Source organism: Geotrypetes seraphini, chromosome 10 (genome assembly GCF_902459505.1).
Source record: "Geotrypetes seraphini chromosome 10, aGeoSer1.1, whole genome shotgun sequence".
Classification (NCBI taxonomy): domain Eukaryota; kingdom Metazoa; phylum Chordata; class Amphibia; order Gymnophiona; family Dermophiidae; genus Geotrypetes; species Geotrypetes seraphini.
In genome coordinates this window covers 24381884-24400427 of record NC_047093.1, presented here as the reverse complement: position 1 = coordinate 24400427, position 18544 = coordinate 24381884, and the positions used below count along the sequence as shown (strand labels likewise).

The following is an 18544-nucleotide window of genomic DNA, read 5'->3' as shown; positions in this document are numbered from 1 at the left end:
TATATATCTGCTCGACACTTATTTCAACCTTGCTACATTCAAAGCCACAAAAATATCAAATTAGAGGCGCATCAATAAAAAAGGAATCTCAGTTAAAAGGCTTCCTGGGTCCTAAAAAAACCTCACGGTATCAAAATCCCGTGCAGAGCAAACAACGAAAGAGGACCAACAAAGTCTGCAGTCAGGGATACGAAGACAAACCAAAGCATGGAGAACTGCAGACGTGTGTGTACAATGGTGCAGGCAAAGTTTATTATGACAATAGATAAAATGCGGTTAGAAACAACACCTAAAGGCAAACAAACCTTAGGACCCGACACGGTCCGTGTTTTGGAAAACACGCCTTCATCAGGGGTCCCAAGTTGAGAAGGGATCAATTAAAACCGCAAACAAGCTTTAGCCTAGGTGAAATCGAACTCCAGAGATAAGTCTGTGCTTAGGCTGCTGAATAGCAAAAAAATAAAAAAAATCCCATGACCTTGTATCTTGATAAAGGTAGAAATATAACTTAGCTGAAATAATAATAAAAAATGTGCTATCAGTACAAGCATATCTGAGCACCAGCACTGTATATGTCCAAGACAAAAAAGGGTACTTAGTAGAGAATGACACGGTAACAAAATTCATCACCGTTCCCATCCCCGCGGATAACCATCTTCATGTCATTCTTTAAGGAGAGAGGGAAGAATCAGAGTATGAATGGCCACAAGCTTTGCTTTGAAGAATGCTGGTGTAGAAAGACTGAGGTTGAAACAGACACTACAGAATGGCAGTCTCTGGTATCCATAGCAGATACTCTGATGTAATAATGCCTCATTCCACCAGTGCCTAAGAACCAATCACATCAGTGATGTCACAATGGCTTCATTATCCTTGGCTCACATAAGAATCAGAGTATGAATGGCCACAACCACTGACCCACAAGCTTTGCTTTGAAGAATGCTGGTGTAGAAGGACTGAGGTTGAAACAGACACTACAGAATGGCAGTCTCTGGTATCCATAGCAGATACTGTGATGTCATAATGCCTAATTCCACCAGTGCCTAAGAACCAATCACATCAGTGATGTCACAATGGCTTCATTATCCTTGGCTCACATAAGAATCAGAGTATGAATGGCCACAACCACTGACCCGCAAGCTTTGCTTTGAAGAATGCTGGTGTAGAAGGACCGAGGTTGAAATAGACACTAGAAAATGACATGGGATTATTTCCCGCGGGGACGGGAACGGTGATGAATTTTGTCACCGTGTCATTCTCTAGTACTTAGCTTCGCACAGAGGCTCCAGCGATGTATCTCCTTGCTGTATATTTCCTCCAATTCTGTGTGGCCAGTCCCCTCTAAAACCCAACAGGGAGTCCCCATTTCGCTATTCCATAGCTGCGTCAGGAGTAGAAGTAGAAACTATAGCCAGCGCACTTGTGAGAAACAACCCCGCACAAATTCAAAAAGATTCAAAATGGCACTGAATAACTCAATGGCATTTTAACATTCGGTGTTACTTCATCAGTACTGTTTAGGCATGGACCTTAACGAGAGTAATTCTGGAAAGCATTTTCTGTATGTAAAACTGGTTTCAACCACTTAAAAGGTCTTTTATCAAATTGCACCACTGCATATTTGTGTAAAATGCACAGGCATATTTGCGTAGGCCTTTGTTTACACGATCTACACGTAGACATTTCCTGGACTGTGAAGTTGGGAGTTGTGATATACATGTGTATTTCATAAAATATGCCTGTACATGTGTAGAAGATATACAGTGTTCCACCGCGAATTCGTGGTTCGCGATTCGCCGACTCGCTCATTCACGGTCTGCTCCGACCGCATCTTCCTGTCGTAAAGTCGGGGCTACACCAATCAGGAGCCACGTGTCAAAGCAGCTCCTGACTGGTGTAGCCCGACTTTACGACAGGAAGAGGCGGTCGGAGCAGACTGTGAGTAATTTTCTTCACCCGCCGGCGCTCCAGCTGCCCTCTCCTGCCTCCCCTGCCTTTTGACAGGTGAAAAAATGCATTAGCGGTTTTTTAAAAATTCGCAGAGGTTCCTGGAACGGAACCCCCAAATATCTTCTTTGGAGCAAGTATAACTTTGTGTATGAGAATTTATATGCTATTGGGTGGGGCTGGATCTGAGAGCCTAGTTACAGTGGCGTAGTAAGGGGATGAGCAAGGGGGGGGGGGTTCGTCTCGGGCGTCATCTTTCTCAGGGCGCCGGTACCCCTCTTCCTGTCCGCCTCCCCTTTCGATTCTTCCCCCTGCCACGCGCGCCCCTTCCCTTCCCTTCCCCTGCCCCTTTTAAAACTTATTGCGAGCAGCCACCAACGTGCTGCCTGCGTCGGCTTCGGCTCACTTCCGGGACCCGTAACTAGGAAGTGATGTCAGAGAGATCGCACGAAGCCGACGCGGGCAGTATGTTGGTGGCTGCGCGTGACAAAATTAAAAAGACACGGGAAAGGAGAGTGTACTCGCGGCGGGGGAGGGGCATCACATTCCCAGGCACCGTTCACCCTCGCTACACCACTGCCTACTTAGCACTTCTGTTGACCTTTTTGGACTTCTCCCGTGGGCTGGTGAACATTGCAAATCGAGGTCATTTTGCTGGCTTTTTTAACATCAGGTTGTTAAGTGCCATGGACTCATGTTCGAGTCCTAGCGACTTGATAATGATCTCAAGTTTTGTGGCAGAATACAGAAATAGATTGCTGGGCCTTTCTTCTGCGCAGCATAAATTTGATGTTGTCGCATCAAACACGATCATCCGCCCCCAATACTGCCCATCGGCTGCTGCCCAGGTGGCCGGTATATTGTTAGTCTGACATCAAGTACAGTGGTACCTTGGTTTACGAGCATAATTTGTTCCAGAAGCATGCTCGTAAAACAAAATACTCATATATCAAAGCGAGTTTCCCCATAGGAAATAATGGAAACTCGCTTTGATACGTTCCCACCCCTCCCCTCGAGGCCAGCGGCGCTGCTCCCCCCCCCCCCTGCTCGCAAAGGTCCCCCCTGCGCGAACCGGTATCCCCCGCCCGAACAACTTGAACTTAAAACTTACCTCCCCCCCATTAGGCACCGGCACGCAGCCCACAGGACGTGCCGGTGCCGCTAGAAGATCTTCCTGCCTCTGCCGGCCTTGAGAATCTCGCCGAGAGGGAGAATTAGAAGATGCATGCTCAAGGCTGTCAGGGGCTGCGTGCCGGTGCCAGATGGGGGAGGGAGGGGAGGTAAGTTCAAGTTGTTCGGGCGGGGGGTGCCGGTTCGAGCTGGGGGGGGGGGGCCTTTGCAAGCGGGGGAGAGCGATGCCGGTTATCGGGGGGGGGGGGGTGCTCACAAATCGAGTCAACACTCGGTTTGCGAGACAAGTTTTGCGAAAATGTTTTGCTCGTCTTGCAAAACACTCGCAAACCGGGTTACTCGCAAACCCAAGGTTTGACTGTACTCTGATTTATTTTAAAATGCTTTTTAAAATGTAATTCTGTGTTGCTGGGTTAGAACATAAGAACATAAGAATTGCCGCTGCTGGGTCAGATCAGTGGTCCATCATGTCCAGCAGTCCGCTCACGCGGCGGCCCTTTTGGTCAAAGACCAGCACCCTAACTGAGATGAGCCCTACCTGCGCATATTCTTGTTCAACAGGAACTTGTCTAACTTTGTCTTGAATCTCTTGAGGGTGCTTTCCCCTATGACAGACTCCGGAAGAGCGTTCCAGTTTTCCACCACTCTCTGGGTGAAGAAGAACTTCCTTACATTTGTACGGAATCTATACCCTTTCAACTTTAGAGTGCCCTCTCGTTCTCCCTACCTTGGAGAGGGTGATCAACCTGTCCTTATCTACTAAGTCTATCCCCTTCAGTACCTTGAATGTTTCGATCATGTCCCCTCTCTATCTCCTCTGTTCGAGGGAGAAAAGGCCCAGTTTCTCTAATCTTTCGCTGTACGGCAGCTCCTCCAACTCCTTAACCATCTTAGTCGCTCTTCGCTGGACCCTTTCGAGTAGTACCGTGTCTTTCTTAATGTACGGCGATGGGTTATTTCCATTTGCTCTAGCTGAAGAGGATTAGTTTACTTTTTTAAGGAAGCTTGTTTTCTTGCTTTCTCTAGCGCTTTTTTTTTTTTTTACCATCAATTCACTGGGGGAGACAAGCACTTCTGAGGTGTGTGTTCCTTCATGCCACATGACAACTCCCACCCACCCCATCGTCCAAATCGTGCTATATACAAGACACAAACATTAATTAGCTCAATTGAATTAGACTGAAGTTTGTTTTTTTGGCTGGAAGGGAAATAAAGGAAGTTAACAAGGCATACGAGTATGTAGTTCACTGTTACAAGAAAACAATTATATTTATGGTAGCTTTAATTAGTAAAATATTAAATCGTGGAGGTAATCTTATACAAGGAACATACTAGAATTCACACATCAGATACATAAAACACATTCTGAAGTTTACCCCAATAACAAATGAGGTTTGCTACTTCTTTTGACTTATAGAACAGATGAAGATAAAGTAGGGGCTATTTTCTATCAATAGGTGCAACAATATACCAACTGAAGTGTCACAGGTGTTGTCACTATCACAGCTTCTGCCTATGTCCAGACGGAAAGTGTGATCATGGTGAGATGTCTGCAGATTGAATCCCTTTTGGAAAAAAGTGGAAGGACCGAGAGAAGAGGTGATGAGTCTGAAAAGCACCCATGACAGTAAAAGGATACATTGATGAAATCCTTCAGGTGTCAAGGATCTCCATATTGCCTATGTATAGAAGCCTGCCCCCCTAGCTGTAATGCCATGATATTACCACTAGAGGTCTTGGTGGTCATTTTTCGAACTGGTATTATCAAAGAGTGAGTGGGCATCACTCCTGCTCCGCTAGACCCCAGGGAGTGGCTGGGGGTTGTTAGGGTGCAGGGAACCTGTTTGGACCTTCTGCCTTTGGAGGATTGGGGAGGGATCCCTGTGATAGGTGATTGTCCACCACATGGTTGGTTAAGTGGAATTGTATTTGGTGGAGTCCCACAGGGAGTCTTCTCTTGGGAAGGGTCTCTTAAGGAGGGGAAAGTTCTCAAGGGGGATGCTGGAAGGGAAGCAGGATGCTACTGAAGGATTCTCCTCTCAAGGGTGGGGTGGGGGTGGGGGGGTCAGCTGTCAGGGATATTAACAGTGTGCGGGGGAGAGGATGCCTTAGGGGGCCAGGAAGACAAGAAGGTAGACATCAGAGGGTGGGGGGTATATGTCAGTATTTACATATGTTCTTTAAAGCAAACTCTTAGGCATACCTCAGAGGGGGTATAAATACCAGTCTGTATCTTTTTCAATACAGATAATAATAATAATAATAATAACTTTATTCTTGTATACCACCATACCCAGTGAGTTCTAGGCGGTTCACATTAATTAGACATGGATACATGCAGTTAAGTATTAATTGAACAGATTTACATTAATTAAACATGGTTACGTGCATAGTTACATGCGGTACACATTATTTAAACATAGTTACATGCAGTTAAGTATTAATTGAACAGATTTACGTAGAGTTGAGTGTTCAATTAAATAGGGATGCGGGCAACGAAGTAGATGAAATTGGGGGGAAGGATAGAATGGATCGGGGGGTGGGGGTGGGGTGAGATAAAAAAAGGGGGGTGGGGCGGGGTTCTTTGGGGAGGGGCCAATTAAGTGTCGTGGCGTTGGAAGAGGTGTGTTTTGAGCAGTTTTCTAAAGCTGAGGTAGGTTGGAGCCTCGAGGATTGATTGGGCTATCCATGGGTTTAGTTTGGCGGCCTGGAAGGCGAGGGTTTTGCCGAAGAATTTATTGGAGTGGCAGAGTTGGATTCTCTATGTGAAATAGGACTTGCACATCCTCTCCCTCTCCCCTCCTTAACCTGCTCCCTTGACATCTACACGTAGGAAGCGTTTGCCAATGTGAATAGTCCCTAGTAAGAAATGGCATTCAAATGTCTGCCTCTATTCAGATGTTTAAAACTGCAATTCGCACATAGACCAGCTTCTGAAATAAGGGCCATAACCTGCAGTACAGTAACAGCGGAGAAGTGCCTGACTCCCATTGCTTTTCTCTGTAAGCCCATTCTCTGCATCACCTGAGAAATCTGACCTTGATGCCAGCTATAACTGCCTGGCAAAGAAGTCAAACAGAGACGGCACATTTCCATTTACAAATATCTGGAACTTAGAAAAATTCTATTAGGAAATGATTCATTGCCTTTGTCAAATGGGATAGGGTTATTTTTTTCTTTTTTTAAAAAGAAACCCAAACAGAATATAGATCATCAGCCTTCTGTATCTCTGAAAAACTGAACAACCATCTTTATGTGGAGCTTTTTGGTGCCTTCCTCATTCCAAATGAATGCAACGCATTAGCAGCTTCATTAGCATATGTGCAATCCTTATTTCTCCTCTTGTTACATGAAGTTACTCTATTGGAGGGGAGGAATAGTCTAATGGTTTCTGCAGTGACCCGAGAACCATAGCTCCTTGTGGCCCTGGGTATCACCCAACCCTCCACTGCCCCAGATACAAAATAAGTACCTGGACATAATACAAGGAGGTATCAGCCCAACCAACTAAATTCTGAGCGTTACTTTGGCTCTGTAGCTGAAAAGAGTGTTATCTTATTTCATTAAGTGCCAATGAAATGAAATTCTATGTTTTGACATTGTTTCCGATCATTGATTGAACCATATCCATGTCATTCTGTTCTTGGCTGAGCTGAGAACTTTTCGGCAAACCCTCGTAGCAACATTCCAGAGCTGATTGTGATGTCATAATGCCTCATTCCACCAGTGTCTAAGAGCCAGCCTCAGCAGTGATGTCACAATGGCTTGATTGTCCTATACTTGGCTCACTTTTATTACATACGAGGGGGGTGCTGAAAAGTTCTCGGCCCAATCAACCAACTTCCTAAATTCTGAGCGTTATTTTGCCACTGTAGTTAAAAAGTGCTATCTTATTTGTTAAGTGCTAATTTGCAGAAACAAAATTCTATGTTTTGACATTGTTTCAGATCATTGATTGAACCATATCCATGTCATTCTCTTCTTCGTTGGGCTGAGAACTTTTCAGCAAACCCTCGTAGCAACATTCCAGAGCTGAGATTGTGATGTCATAATGCCTCATTCCGCCAGTGTCTAAGAGCCAGCCTCAGCAGTGATGTCACAATGGCTTGATTGTCCTATACTTGGTTCACTTTTATTACATATAAGGGGGTGCTGAAATGTTCTCAGCCCAACCAATCAACTTCCTAAATTCTGAGTGCTATTTTGCCACTGTAGCTGAAAACAGTTATCTTATTTCGTTAAGAGCCAATTTGCAGAAACAAAATTCTCTGTTTTGATATTGTGTCAGATCATTGATAGAAACCATATCCACGTCATTCTCTTCTTGGCTGGGCTGAGAACTTTTCAGCACCCCCCCCCTCATATATTAACCATTTTGATTGTAACCACAGAAAGACAATATATCAAATTCCATCCCCTTTTCATTACTGATGTTGCTAAGATCTGAAACTGGGTGGAGGAAATTTATCAGAGATGTTTCCCCTGCTTGGCCCAGGATAAGAAGTCAGAAACCCTTGGCTAGACTTCAGACACCAAACTGCCTCAATTAAATGGACGCTAAAACATTTATTCAACCCAATTTGGATTCTGACAAGCATTCCGGTATGATATATACATAACATGACCATTTATGGAATGACTGCCTGACCTCCCTCATCTCACCTGCCCCATCCTACCAATCCTTCAGAAAATCCCTCAGATCTTACCTCTTTGATAAATTTTTCTAACCCCTTCCCTTCCGGCCAATCTCCCTAAACTTTAACAGCATTGCGAACCGTTCTGAACCGCCTTGTCCCCGACATTGTGATAATTGATTCCCTGTATCTTCGCTGCATATTGTGATAATCGATTCTCTGTATCTTCGCTGTATATGTACAGTCTCTTGCATTGTGAACCGCTCTGAGCTATTTTGTGGTATTTGTGGTATACAAAAATAAAGTTATTATTATTATTTTTTTTTTTTCATCAAAATGGGACATCTATTAATATTCAGTCCAGCCTGCCTGCCTCCCTCCCCAAAGTCAGCCAGTCTGCCTGCCTGCCTCCCCCAAAGCCAGCCTGCCTGCCTCCCCCACAGCCTGCCTGCCTACCTTCCCCAAAGCCAGCCAACCAGCTTGCCTGCTTGCCTGCCTACCTCCTCCCCCCCCCTACCGCAGAAAAAAAAAAAGCCTACCTCCAGGCCCAATTTAAACTTCCCCCCGGTCCACCACCGCTGCTCCTTTGCTTACCTCCCTGCAGCTAATCGCACCCAGAAGTCTTTTTCCTGACGTCAATTCTGACGTCGGAGAGGATGTTCTGGGCCAGCCAATCGCTGCCTGGCTGGCCCGGAACGTCCTCTCCGACGTCAGAATTGATGTCAGGAAGAAGGCTCCTGGGCGCGATTAGCGGCAGGGTGGTAAGCAGAAGAGTAGCGGCAGCGGACCTGGAGGGAGGCTTTTTTTTTTGGTGCGGCAGGGAAGAACAGGAAGCGATCGCCTGTCCCGTTGTCCCCGCGCACAGCTTCGGGAAGCTGTCCCTGAAAACAGGACATTTTGGCATCCCGAAGCTGTGTGTGGGGACAACGGGACAGGGGATCTGAAAACGGGACGGTCCTGTTCAAAACGGGACGTATGGTCACCTTATATATACAGGAGCCCAGTCTGTGCTGATAAGTGTACACATTTGTAGCTGCATATGTATGAAAGAAGAGACTATGGGCTCCTTTTACTAAGGTGCGCTAGCGGTTTTAACGCGCGTTGAAGATTAGCGTACGCTAACCCCGCACTACACGAAAAATACTAACGCAAGCTCTATGGAGGCGTTAGCATATAGCGCGCACGGCAATGTAGCACGCGCTAAGCGTGCACTAAAAACGCAAGCGCACCTTCATAAAAGGAGCCCTATAGATATTGTTTACATGGCAGGTGATGATATTCAGAGTGTGAATAGTATTGATGTGGTGCTGTGTTCTTTCAGGTTCGATCATTATACCAAATAATTTTCCTATTTGCATTCAATTAAAGTTGTTTTGTATCATTCCTGCCTTTCTTGCAGTTCTTATAAAATATGGGGCTCATAATCAAAAGAGAAAAACGTCCAAAAACCGGCCTAAGTCGGCACTTGGACGAACATTTCTCAAAAACGTCCAAGCGCCAAAAATAAAAACGGGTTTTGGACGTATTTCTAAACGACCTAGGCCTTCATAGTGCCGCTCAACGTCCAAAGCTAAACGGGGCATTTCGGGAGGCGTGTCGAGGGCGGGAGTTGGGCGGGACATGGGCCGGCTTAGACTTAGTCGTACAGCATGTATAACTGAAAGTTATACAGCCCAGGATTGACGGAACTTGGACGTTATGACTTAGACCATGTAAAACATGGTCTAAGTCATAAAAACCCACCTAAACTCACCAGATAAGCACTGCAAACACATAACACAGACCCCCAGTGATCACCACCCCCATAAAAATTTTATTCACAGCTTTAAATTTCAGCCTCCAGACCATCATCACCTGGCAGCCGGGCATAGGAAAGCCTGGTCGTCCAGCACAGAGGCAGCTTAAGTCGTCTTAGGGGTGGGTTAGGGACCCATAGAGAGGAGGACCCATGCCCATAAGCCCCTGTAATCACTGCATTGATACTTAAACATGTGCACTCCCCTATACACCCCCAAAACCCCTTTTTACTGGCATATAAGTGGCTCCTGCAGCCATAAAGGCTATTGGGATGGTAGATAAGTGGGTCTAGGGGATTCTGGAGGTGGATTGGGGAGCTCACCGTAACCTATAAGGGAGCTGTAGGGAGAAGAAGACATGGCACCCTTTTTGTGAAGTTCACAGCAATGCCCTGTAAGGTAGGTGGCATGTCTGGGTGTGCAGTCCATCACTTTGCAGACCCCTCCCACGTCCAACAGGGCTTGTTCTAGGCGTTTTGGACTTGGACGGAAAGTTAGACGGAAATGTGGTATAAAGATGGATGATTTAGCGGCTTGGACGATCAGATCGGCAGGACGTATAATTACACGATTTCCGAAAGTCAAAAAAAGTTGGACATATCTTTCGAAAATGTGTCTTAGGCTCTTTTTAACTTTGGACGACTTGCGAGATGGACATAAACGGACTTAGACGTCCCTTTCGATTATGCCCCTCCACGTATTTATTTATTCATTCGATATACTACAATTTGATGCAAAAAAAAACAAAAAACCTGATGCCATTGCAGTTTACAACACAGGTAAAAATACCCGAAAATCTAGTACAGACTTAACTTAGGGCTCCTTTTACGAAGGTGCGCTAAGCATTTTAGCGCACGCAGCGGATTAGCGTGCGCTAGTCAAAAATCTACCGCCTGCTCAAAAGGAGGCGGTAGCAACTAGCATGCGGGGCAATTTAGTGTGCGCTATTCCGCGTGTTAAGGCGCTAACGTGCCTTTGTAAAAGGCGCCCTTAGAGGCTCTTTTACTAATGTGCACTTAACGCGTTCTAATGTGGGGCCTTCTCGAGTGCTAAGCCCAGATTTAACACGCCAATTTTTCAGGCTTTTTCAATTTTAATTTGCTTGTCATGCACTAATCTTGTCATCAGCGTGCGAGTCCTATTAAAAAAATGAATATAGGAAATTGAGTTCCTGTGAGGACAGGGACAAATTTGTCTCCGCGTCATTGTCTACACTGCACCACTCTAGAAATCAAAATGTAGTAAAAGTGAGCCAAGTAAAGGACAATCCAGCCATTGTGACTTCACTGTTGAGGTTGGCTCTTATTGGTGGAATGAGGCATTATGATGTCACAATATCTGCTCTGGTGATCAGAGGCTGAAACTTTTCACACTATTTATTTATTCAGTTTTCTATACTGTTCTCCCAAGTAGAGAATGATACGGGGACAAATTTTTCCCCTTCCCCTTGGGGACTCATTTTCCCATCCCATCCCCGCGAGTTCTTTTCCTGCCCCTGCCCCATTCCTGCAAGCTCCGTTCTCATCTGCACGAGCCTCAAACACTTAAAAACCATAAAAGTGTTGGAGGCTTGTGCGGTTAAGGCAGAGCTTACAGGAATGGGGCAGGAAAAGAACTCGCGGGGATGGGATGGGAAAATGAGTCCCCAAGGGGAAGGGGACAAATTTGTCCCTGTGTCCTTCTCTACTGGGTACTGTGTTTCTTCAAACTATATGTGCTATTTTATTACATTTTGGTTTTCTTGAGTCACACGGTCTCGGATATTTATGCTTAAAGAAACAAAATAATACTGTTTTTAGCTTGGGCTGGCAATTATTGGTTTAACAGCGAGTTTAATAGTGGCTTTGCTTTCCAAATCACTATCAACATGTACTTAAGAACTGCTCTCAGTTCTCTTTGTGCAGATCATCTCGCTGAGCAAGCGTTGGAGGAAAACTTAATGGAAGGATTTAGCTAAATTCAATTGTGTTTGAACCTGCATTTTCTTTATGCATCGTGAACAGAAGAAGGTGGGGTTCCGTCATATGGTCGGTGATTTCAGAATGTGCAAATGGAACAATCTCATTAATTTGCACTTCCCTTATTAGCAAGCTGGCCCAAACAGAGGGTTACTGCTGAGATACATTTTAAGTACTACAGATGAATCCACTTACCTACTGGCAAATGAGCTTCTGTGTTGTTTTGTTTTTTTATTTAGAGGATTGATATTGAAAGGGAGATAACCAGTAGGGGGTGCTATTACCTGGTTATCTCCTGCTGACCAGGTGGTCCCTGGATTTTCAGTGGTATATGACCAGATACTGCCTCTGAAAATCCAGGGAGACTGTCGAAGCAGTCAAGGCAGATTCATGGCACAGTTGATATTCGGCAGCCTTACACAGATGACTATCCAGTTAATTAGCTAAAAAAGTGGCTGTCCTAAGTTAACCACATTGCTGTCTGGGCATCACTGCTGTCTGGGCATCAGTGGTTCTCGGGTAGCCCCTGGCAGGCCTCTGATTATCTGGATATCAATTGGTGGCTCCCAGATTCATATCGACATTGAATATTCAGGACCAATTCATCCACTGGAGGTATATCTCCCCTCCCCCAAGTTCTCTTATAGTTTATTTTAAATTTGTTATACCGCTTATCATACGTCTAAGCGGCGTACAGAATATAAAATAAACAGAAAAAAAACACAGGAGAATTATAAACTAATAATATAAAACTAAACGGACAGGACATTACAGACATATTGGAGACAGAAGGATATGGGGGGAATCCATAAAATATATAGATTAGTAAGACATTTAAGTGAAGTACAATAGGAAGGGAGGATCTTGTTTAAGCAGTAATTGAGGGATTTTGTTTTTTTGGGGGGGTTTTGGTTTGTATTTTTTTAGTTTTTTGGTTTGTATTTTTTTTTAGTTTTTTAATCTGGACTAGCCTAGAAGAAAAATTTTCAGATTTCAAAAGCTTCAGTGAATAGGAAGGTTTTTATTTTAGATCTGAAAAGGTTAAACTGGTTTTCTCCTCTTATGTAAGTTAGAATAGAGTTCCAGAGTGTGGGAGCTGTTACTGAGAAGATATGTCCACTGCTTCTACCCATTTTCAGGTGTTGAAGGTTAGGTGATCATAGTCCCTCCATGGATGCTGTGACCTTTTCTTGGCCAAGTAGGCTCTATGACCGTCGAAGCAGCATAGAACATTCAGCGTGCCGGCCGGCACTAAAAACCTCTTCCGTGTTTTTGTAAAAAGTGTGTGTGAGTGTGCGGGCGGGGGGGGGGGGGGGGGGAAGGGGACTGTTAGTGTTAGATAACCTTGCATCAGATCCCATGAGGAGGTGTGAGTAGATGGTCTCTCTGCGTCCTGATCCTAAACCCTTCTTCTCTCCTCTTGCCCCTAGCTTTTCCTCTTTCTCTTCTCCCCTCCCTCTCTCCATCCTTCATTCCTTTATTTGTTCTATCCTCCCTTCCCTCCCTTTACCCTTCTGGCTTGTGATCCATTCTCCATTTCCCTCCCTCAAGCTCCATTCTCTCTCTGCTAAAATTGTCCCCTTTCGCCTCATCCCCCCCGATCACTTCCCCTCTTTCTATTCTGTATCCCCCCCTTCTCCTTTCTCAGCACCAATCATTAAGATCCCTTTCCCCCCAAAAAGTCCAAATGCAGTATTGGGTAAAAAAAAAATGCCAGAAAATTGTTTTTCTATACCCCAATCCCCATGAATTATTGAGTATTTGCATTTGCAAATTGACCCCACCCCTTTTACAAAACCGCAATAGCGGTTTTTAGTGCAGGCCGGCGCGTTGAATGCTCTGAGCTGCTCCCGAGCTCTATGAGTGTCGGGAACAGTGCAGAGCATTCAGCGCGCTAAAAGTCGCTATCACAGTTTTGTAAAAGGGGTGGGGTGGGGGCAATTTAGGTAAGCAAATACTCATAAATTCATGGAAAATGTGTCACATAGTTGCTGCAGGTTTTCAGAAAATCTTTTACAGGATTTACAGCAGAATCGTGACACATCTGTCACAGGAACTCAGGGGCTGTAGCCCTGGTACTGCAGACCTTTATGGGTTAGTACAGATAGTAGCACATTATTTCTAAGGTAGGCTGTTATTTTGGGCAATTATTCTAGTATGGATTTTTTTTTTAAATGTTTGTTTAGATGTGTGTTTTACTTTGTAAGCTGCTTTGATTTTTAAGTTTTAGCCACGCTATTACGGTTGCTTGCTCTGGCTGTTCACACACATTTTTTTTCAGCTTTTATTATTTTTCACTTTTTTAGGTTTCACCTTTTAAGCCTTGGTTATAAACCTCTACGCCATTATTTAGCATGTAATTGGTCTTCAGTTAAGCTTCTCTGTGAGTATTCTTGGTTCTTTTCTCTTATTCTTGATCACCAATCTTTGGTTTATTTATTAAGTATGCATTTGGTCTTTTCCGCTTTCCAGTCTATGCTGTGTTTTTGATGCCATTAATTTTTTGATTTAGTTATAGTTATTTACATTTTTAGTTTGAATTGCTTTTATTTAAGAGTCTAGGGTTATAAGTATACCTATTATGGGAGGTTGATCTATACTAATCTATTTTTATGTTCCCAGTTTTTTTGTTTGCGGTTTTAATTGATCCCTTATCGACCTGGGTAGGTTTTTGTTCTATTTTTCAAGCTCATACTTTGTTTTGGTTTACACGACTTGTGGTGTCTTTTGATAGTATATTTCACGTCAGTTCTGACCAGGTTCTTCCCTTTCCGTGTGTCTTCATTAATCTCTGTTTTTTGCTGTTTGGTTTACTATGTATTTTAATATCACTTGCCAGACATACTGGCCATTTCATATCTATTTCTACTTATTTTATGTACTTTGGATGTCTTGCTTTTTTTGATTTGTCACGGTTCATTATTCTATTTTGTTTTTTTCTTTATCCTCCAGTGCACACCTTTTCCTTACACCTTATTATTCATTAATAAAGTTGTTTATTATTCTATATGTTACATATATGTACAAAAAATCGCAAACCACTCAAAACCCTAAAGGACTTTGTGGCCAATATAGTCCAAAATGTATGAAACAAACGTAATTGGCCCACAGTCTTATATTTGAAATCAAATATAATATAAATGTGAATATGTTATTAAAGGCAAAGTTTGGATTTAGTGATAATAATATTGTCAGTTAAATTAAGTGGTCATAAATCTCTTGACCTCAAACGTAATTACTCCCGTGGACCTTCAGTATGAGCCATAAGGAAGGCGCTCGATAGTTTCAAAGGCTCAGGTAGTAACCCGTGATGACTTGCATCATCCAAGCTGTTAGTTTGGATTGGAGTTACTGCCTCATACATCATGTATGGTCCATAATAGGGGAGACAGACTTTAAATGTGAAAAATAATGTGAGAAATTCAAAAAAATCTGAAGATAAAAAATATAAAAATTGTGATAAATAAATAAATACCAAACTAACCCTCACAGTTCCTACTCATACAGTGAAACCTCATAAATCACAAAATCTCCCCAAGGCTAATGCAATTAAGATGTAAATGGCTAAAAGTATCTGTGTCTAAGTATTAAGTATTATATCCGTGTGTGAATAAAGTGTTTGTATAAATAAAGCTTCCCAAAACAAAATTGAAAAAATAAATAAAGAATATATAAAAAATATATAAAAAATAGTCCAGATAAGTAGAATATAAAGCTAGAAAAAGTACTTAGCTTCAATTACTGAAAACAAAAAGTGTCCAGTATTGGTCTCCACTCGACGAAGCTCCGTTTCGTCGCCTTCATCAGGAGCGGGGATCCGGAGTAGTGGACAAGCGACAGACTACAAATAAAGCTGTCAGCTGCCTGGGCGATAGTTAGACATGAAAGCCATCAACCCTTAGTGAGGAGCGGTTCCCATTACTTCCATCTCCTCTCACCAAAGTAAAATTAAAAATGGCGCCTCGGGGGATTAAGACGCCGCGGGAGACCAGGATAGGCAACGCCCCCCTGTTACCGTGATGACGTCAAACGTCAAACGATCAGAAAATTTCTTTCACCAGAGCATAGGTAAATTCTCCTGCATTTAAATGGTGAAACATCTGTCAACGTTTTCGTTGAGTCCTGTTGGAGGGAAGGATTTTAACTGAAAGATCCAATAGTTCTCGCGTTGGAGTAAGTAAGTGTTTCTATCCCCGTTGAAATTGGGAGGAATTTGTTCCAGTATGCCCCATTTTAATTGAGAAAATTCATGGTGATAGGTTATGTTGTGAAGCACCATAGGGGCGGTGAGTTTTTTGGTGTTGAGACAGCTCCGATGTTCGATCAGTCGTGTGCTTACTTTGCGGATCGTACATCCTACATAAGTTAGTCCGCACGGGCAGGAAATAACATACACCACATATCGAGAATTACAGGAAGTAATGGATTTCAAAAAATAAACTCGATTAGTAACGGGATGAACCCATTTATCACCAGATGTTGATGTATTGCATAGTGAACATTTCCCACACGGGGAATGATGACCTTTCACTTTTTGACCATCAAATTTTCTAAGAAAATCCGAAGAAACTAAATGTTCAGATAGATTTTTTCCCCGGGTAAAAGCAATACAGGGATAATCTTGAAACACCGGATGAAGTTGAAGAATATGCCAGTGGGCCCTGATACTTGTTGCTATCTGGGAAGATTGAGTAGAATGGGATAGTACACAGATATGATTAGAGGGGTTATCTCGAGTATTACCTGTCAGCATTAATTCTCGGTTGGCATGCCATGCTCTCAGAAAGGCTTTGCGAAGGACATGCTTAGGATAACCTCTAGCTGAAAATTTACTATGTAAAATCTGAGCTTCTCTTTTGAAATCTTCGTCAGAAGTGCATATCCGCCTTGCCCGTAGGAACTGTCCAATGGGAATGGCAGCCTTAAGTCGTTTTGGATGACAACTTGAAAAGGACAAAAAATTATTTCTTTCGGTGATTTTATGATGGACCTTGGTCAAAAAGTGAAAGGTCATCATTCCCCGTGTGGGAAATGTTCACTATGCAATACATCAACATCTGGTGATAAATGGGTTCATCCCGTTACTAATCGAGTTTATTTTTTGAAATCCATTACTTCCTGTAATTCTCGATATGTGGTGTATGTTATTTCCTGCCCATCATAAAATCACCGAAAGAAATAATTTTTTGTCCTTTTCAAGTTGTCATCCAAAACGACTTAAGGCTGCCATTCCCATTGGACAGTTCCTACGGGCAAGGCGGATATGCACTTCTGACGAAGATTTCAAAAGAGAAGCTCAGATTTTACATAGTAAATTTTCAGCTAGAGGTTATCCTAAGCATGTCCTTCGCAAAGCCTTTCTGAGAGCATGGCATGCCAACCGAGAATTAATGCTGACAGGTAATACTCGAGATAACCCCTCTAATCATATCTGTGTACTATCCCATTCTACTCAATCTTCCCAGATAGCAACAAGTATCAGGGCCCACTGGCATATTCTTCAACTTCATCCGGTGTTTCAAGATTATCCCTGTATTGCTTTTACCCGGGGATTTTACCTTGGTCCATCATAAAATCACCGAAAGAAATAATTTTTTGTCCTTTTCAAGTTGTCATCCAAAACGACTTAAGGCTGCCATTCCCATTGGACAGTTCCTGACGAAGATTTCAAAAGAGAAGCTCAGATTTTACATAGTAAATTTTCAGCTAGAGGTTATCCTAAGCATGTCCTTCGCAAAGCCTTTCTGAGAGCATGGCATGCCAACCGAGAATTAATGCTGACAGGTAATACTCGAGATAACCCCTCTAATCATATCTGTGTACTATCCCATTCTACTCAATCTTCCCAGATAGCAACAAGTATCAGGGCCCACTGGCATATTCTTCAACTTCATCCGGTGTTTCAAGATTATCCCTGTATTGCTTTTACCCGGGGAAAAAATCTATCTGAACATTTAGTTTCTTCGGATTTTCTTAGAAAATTTGATGGTCAAAAAGTGAAAGGTCATCATTCCCCGTGTGGGAAATGTTCACTATGCAATACATCAACATCTGGTGATAAATGGGTTCATCCCGTTACTAATCGAGTTTATTTTTTGAAATCCATTACTTCCTGTAATTCTCGATATGTGGTGTATGTTATTTCCTGCCCGTGCGGACTAACTTATGTAGGATGTACGATCCGCAAAGTAAGCACACGACTGATCGAACATCGGAGCTGTCTCAACACCAAAAAACTCACCGCCCCTATGGTGCTTCACAACATAACCTATCACCATGAATTTTCTCAATTAAAATGGGGCATACTGGAACAAATTCCTCCCAATTTCAACGGGGATAGAAACACTTACTTACTCCAACGCGAGAACTATTGGATCTTTCAGTTAAAATCCTTCCCTCCAACAGGACTCAACGAAAACGTTGACAGATGTTTCACCATTTAAATGCAGGAGAATTTACCTATGCTCTGGTGAAAGAAATTTTCTGATCGTTTGACGTTTGACGTCATCACGGTAACAGGGGGGCGTTGCCTATCCTGGTCTCCCGCGGCGTCTTAATCCCCCGAGGCGCCATTTTTAATTTTACTTTGGTGAGAGGAGATGGAAGTAATGGGAACCGCTCCTCACTAAGGGTTGATGGCTTTCATGTCTAACTATCGCCCAGGCAGCTGACAGCTTTATTTGTAGTCTGTCGCTTGTCCACTACTCCGGATCCCCGCTCCTGATGAAGGCGACGAAACGGAGCTTCGTCGAGTGGAGACCAATACTGGACACTTTTTGTTTTCAGTAATTGAAGCTAAGTACTTTTTCTAGCTTTATATTCTACTTATCTGGACTATTTTTTATATATTTTTTATATATTCTTTATTTATTTTTTCAATTTTGTTTTGGGAAGCTTTATTTATACAAACACTTTATTCACACACGGATATAATACTTAATACTTAGACACAGATACTTTTAGCCATTTACATCTTAATTGCATTAGCCTTGGGGAGATTTTGTGATTTATGAGGTTTCACTGTATGAGTAGGAACTGTGAGGGTTAGTTTGGTATTTATTTATTTATCACAATTTTT

The 18544-nt window shown here is 43.1% G+C and overlaps 1 protein-coding gene and 1 long non-coding RNA gene across 3 annotated transcripts in view; one reads left to right on the top strand and one right to left on the bottom strand.

Annotated features, from left to right (window-relative positions):
• CA10 (carbonic anhydrase 10) overlaps positions 1 to 18544 on the bottom strand; it is a 596370-nt gene that overhangs the window by 454720 nt on the left and 123106 nt on the right. The gene's annotated exons all lie outside the window — the stretch shown is intronic.
• The window catches only part of LOC117367930, a 404819-nt gene that overhangs the window by 268968 nt on the left and 117307 nt on the right, over positions 1 to 18544 (top strand). The window contains exon 1 of one of the 2 annotated variants that reach the window (XR_004540880.1): positions 13789 to 13849. The exons of the other annotated variant lie outside the window; for it this stretch is intronic. This is a non-coding gene — a long non-coding RNA (uncharacterized LOC117367930). Of the gene's footprint in view, positions 1 to 13788; positions 13850 to 18544 lie in introns of those variants that run through there. 2 annotated transcript variants of the gene reach the window in all.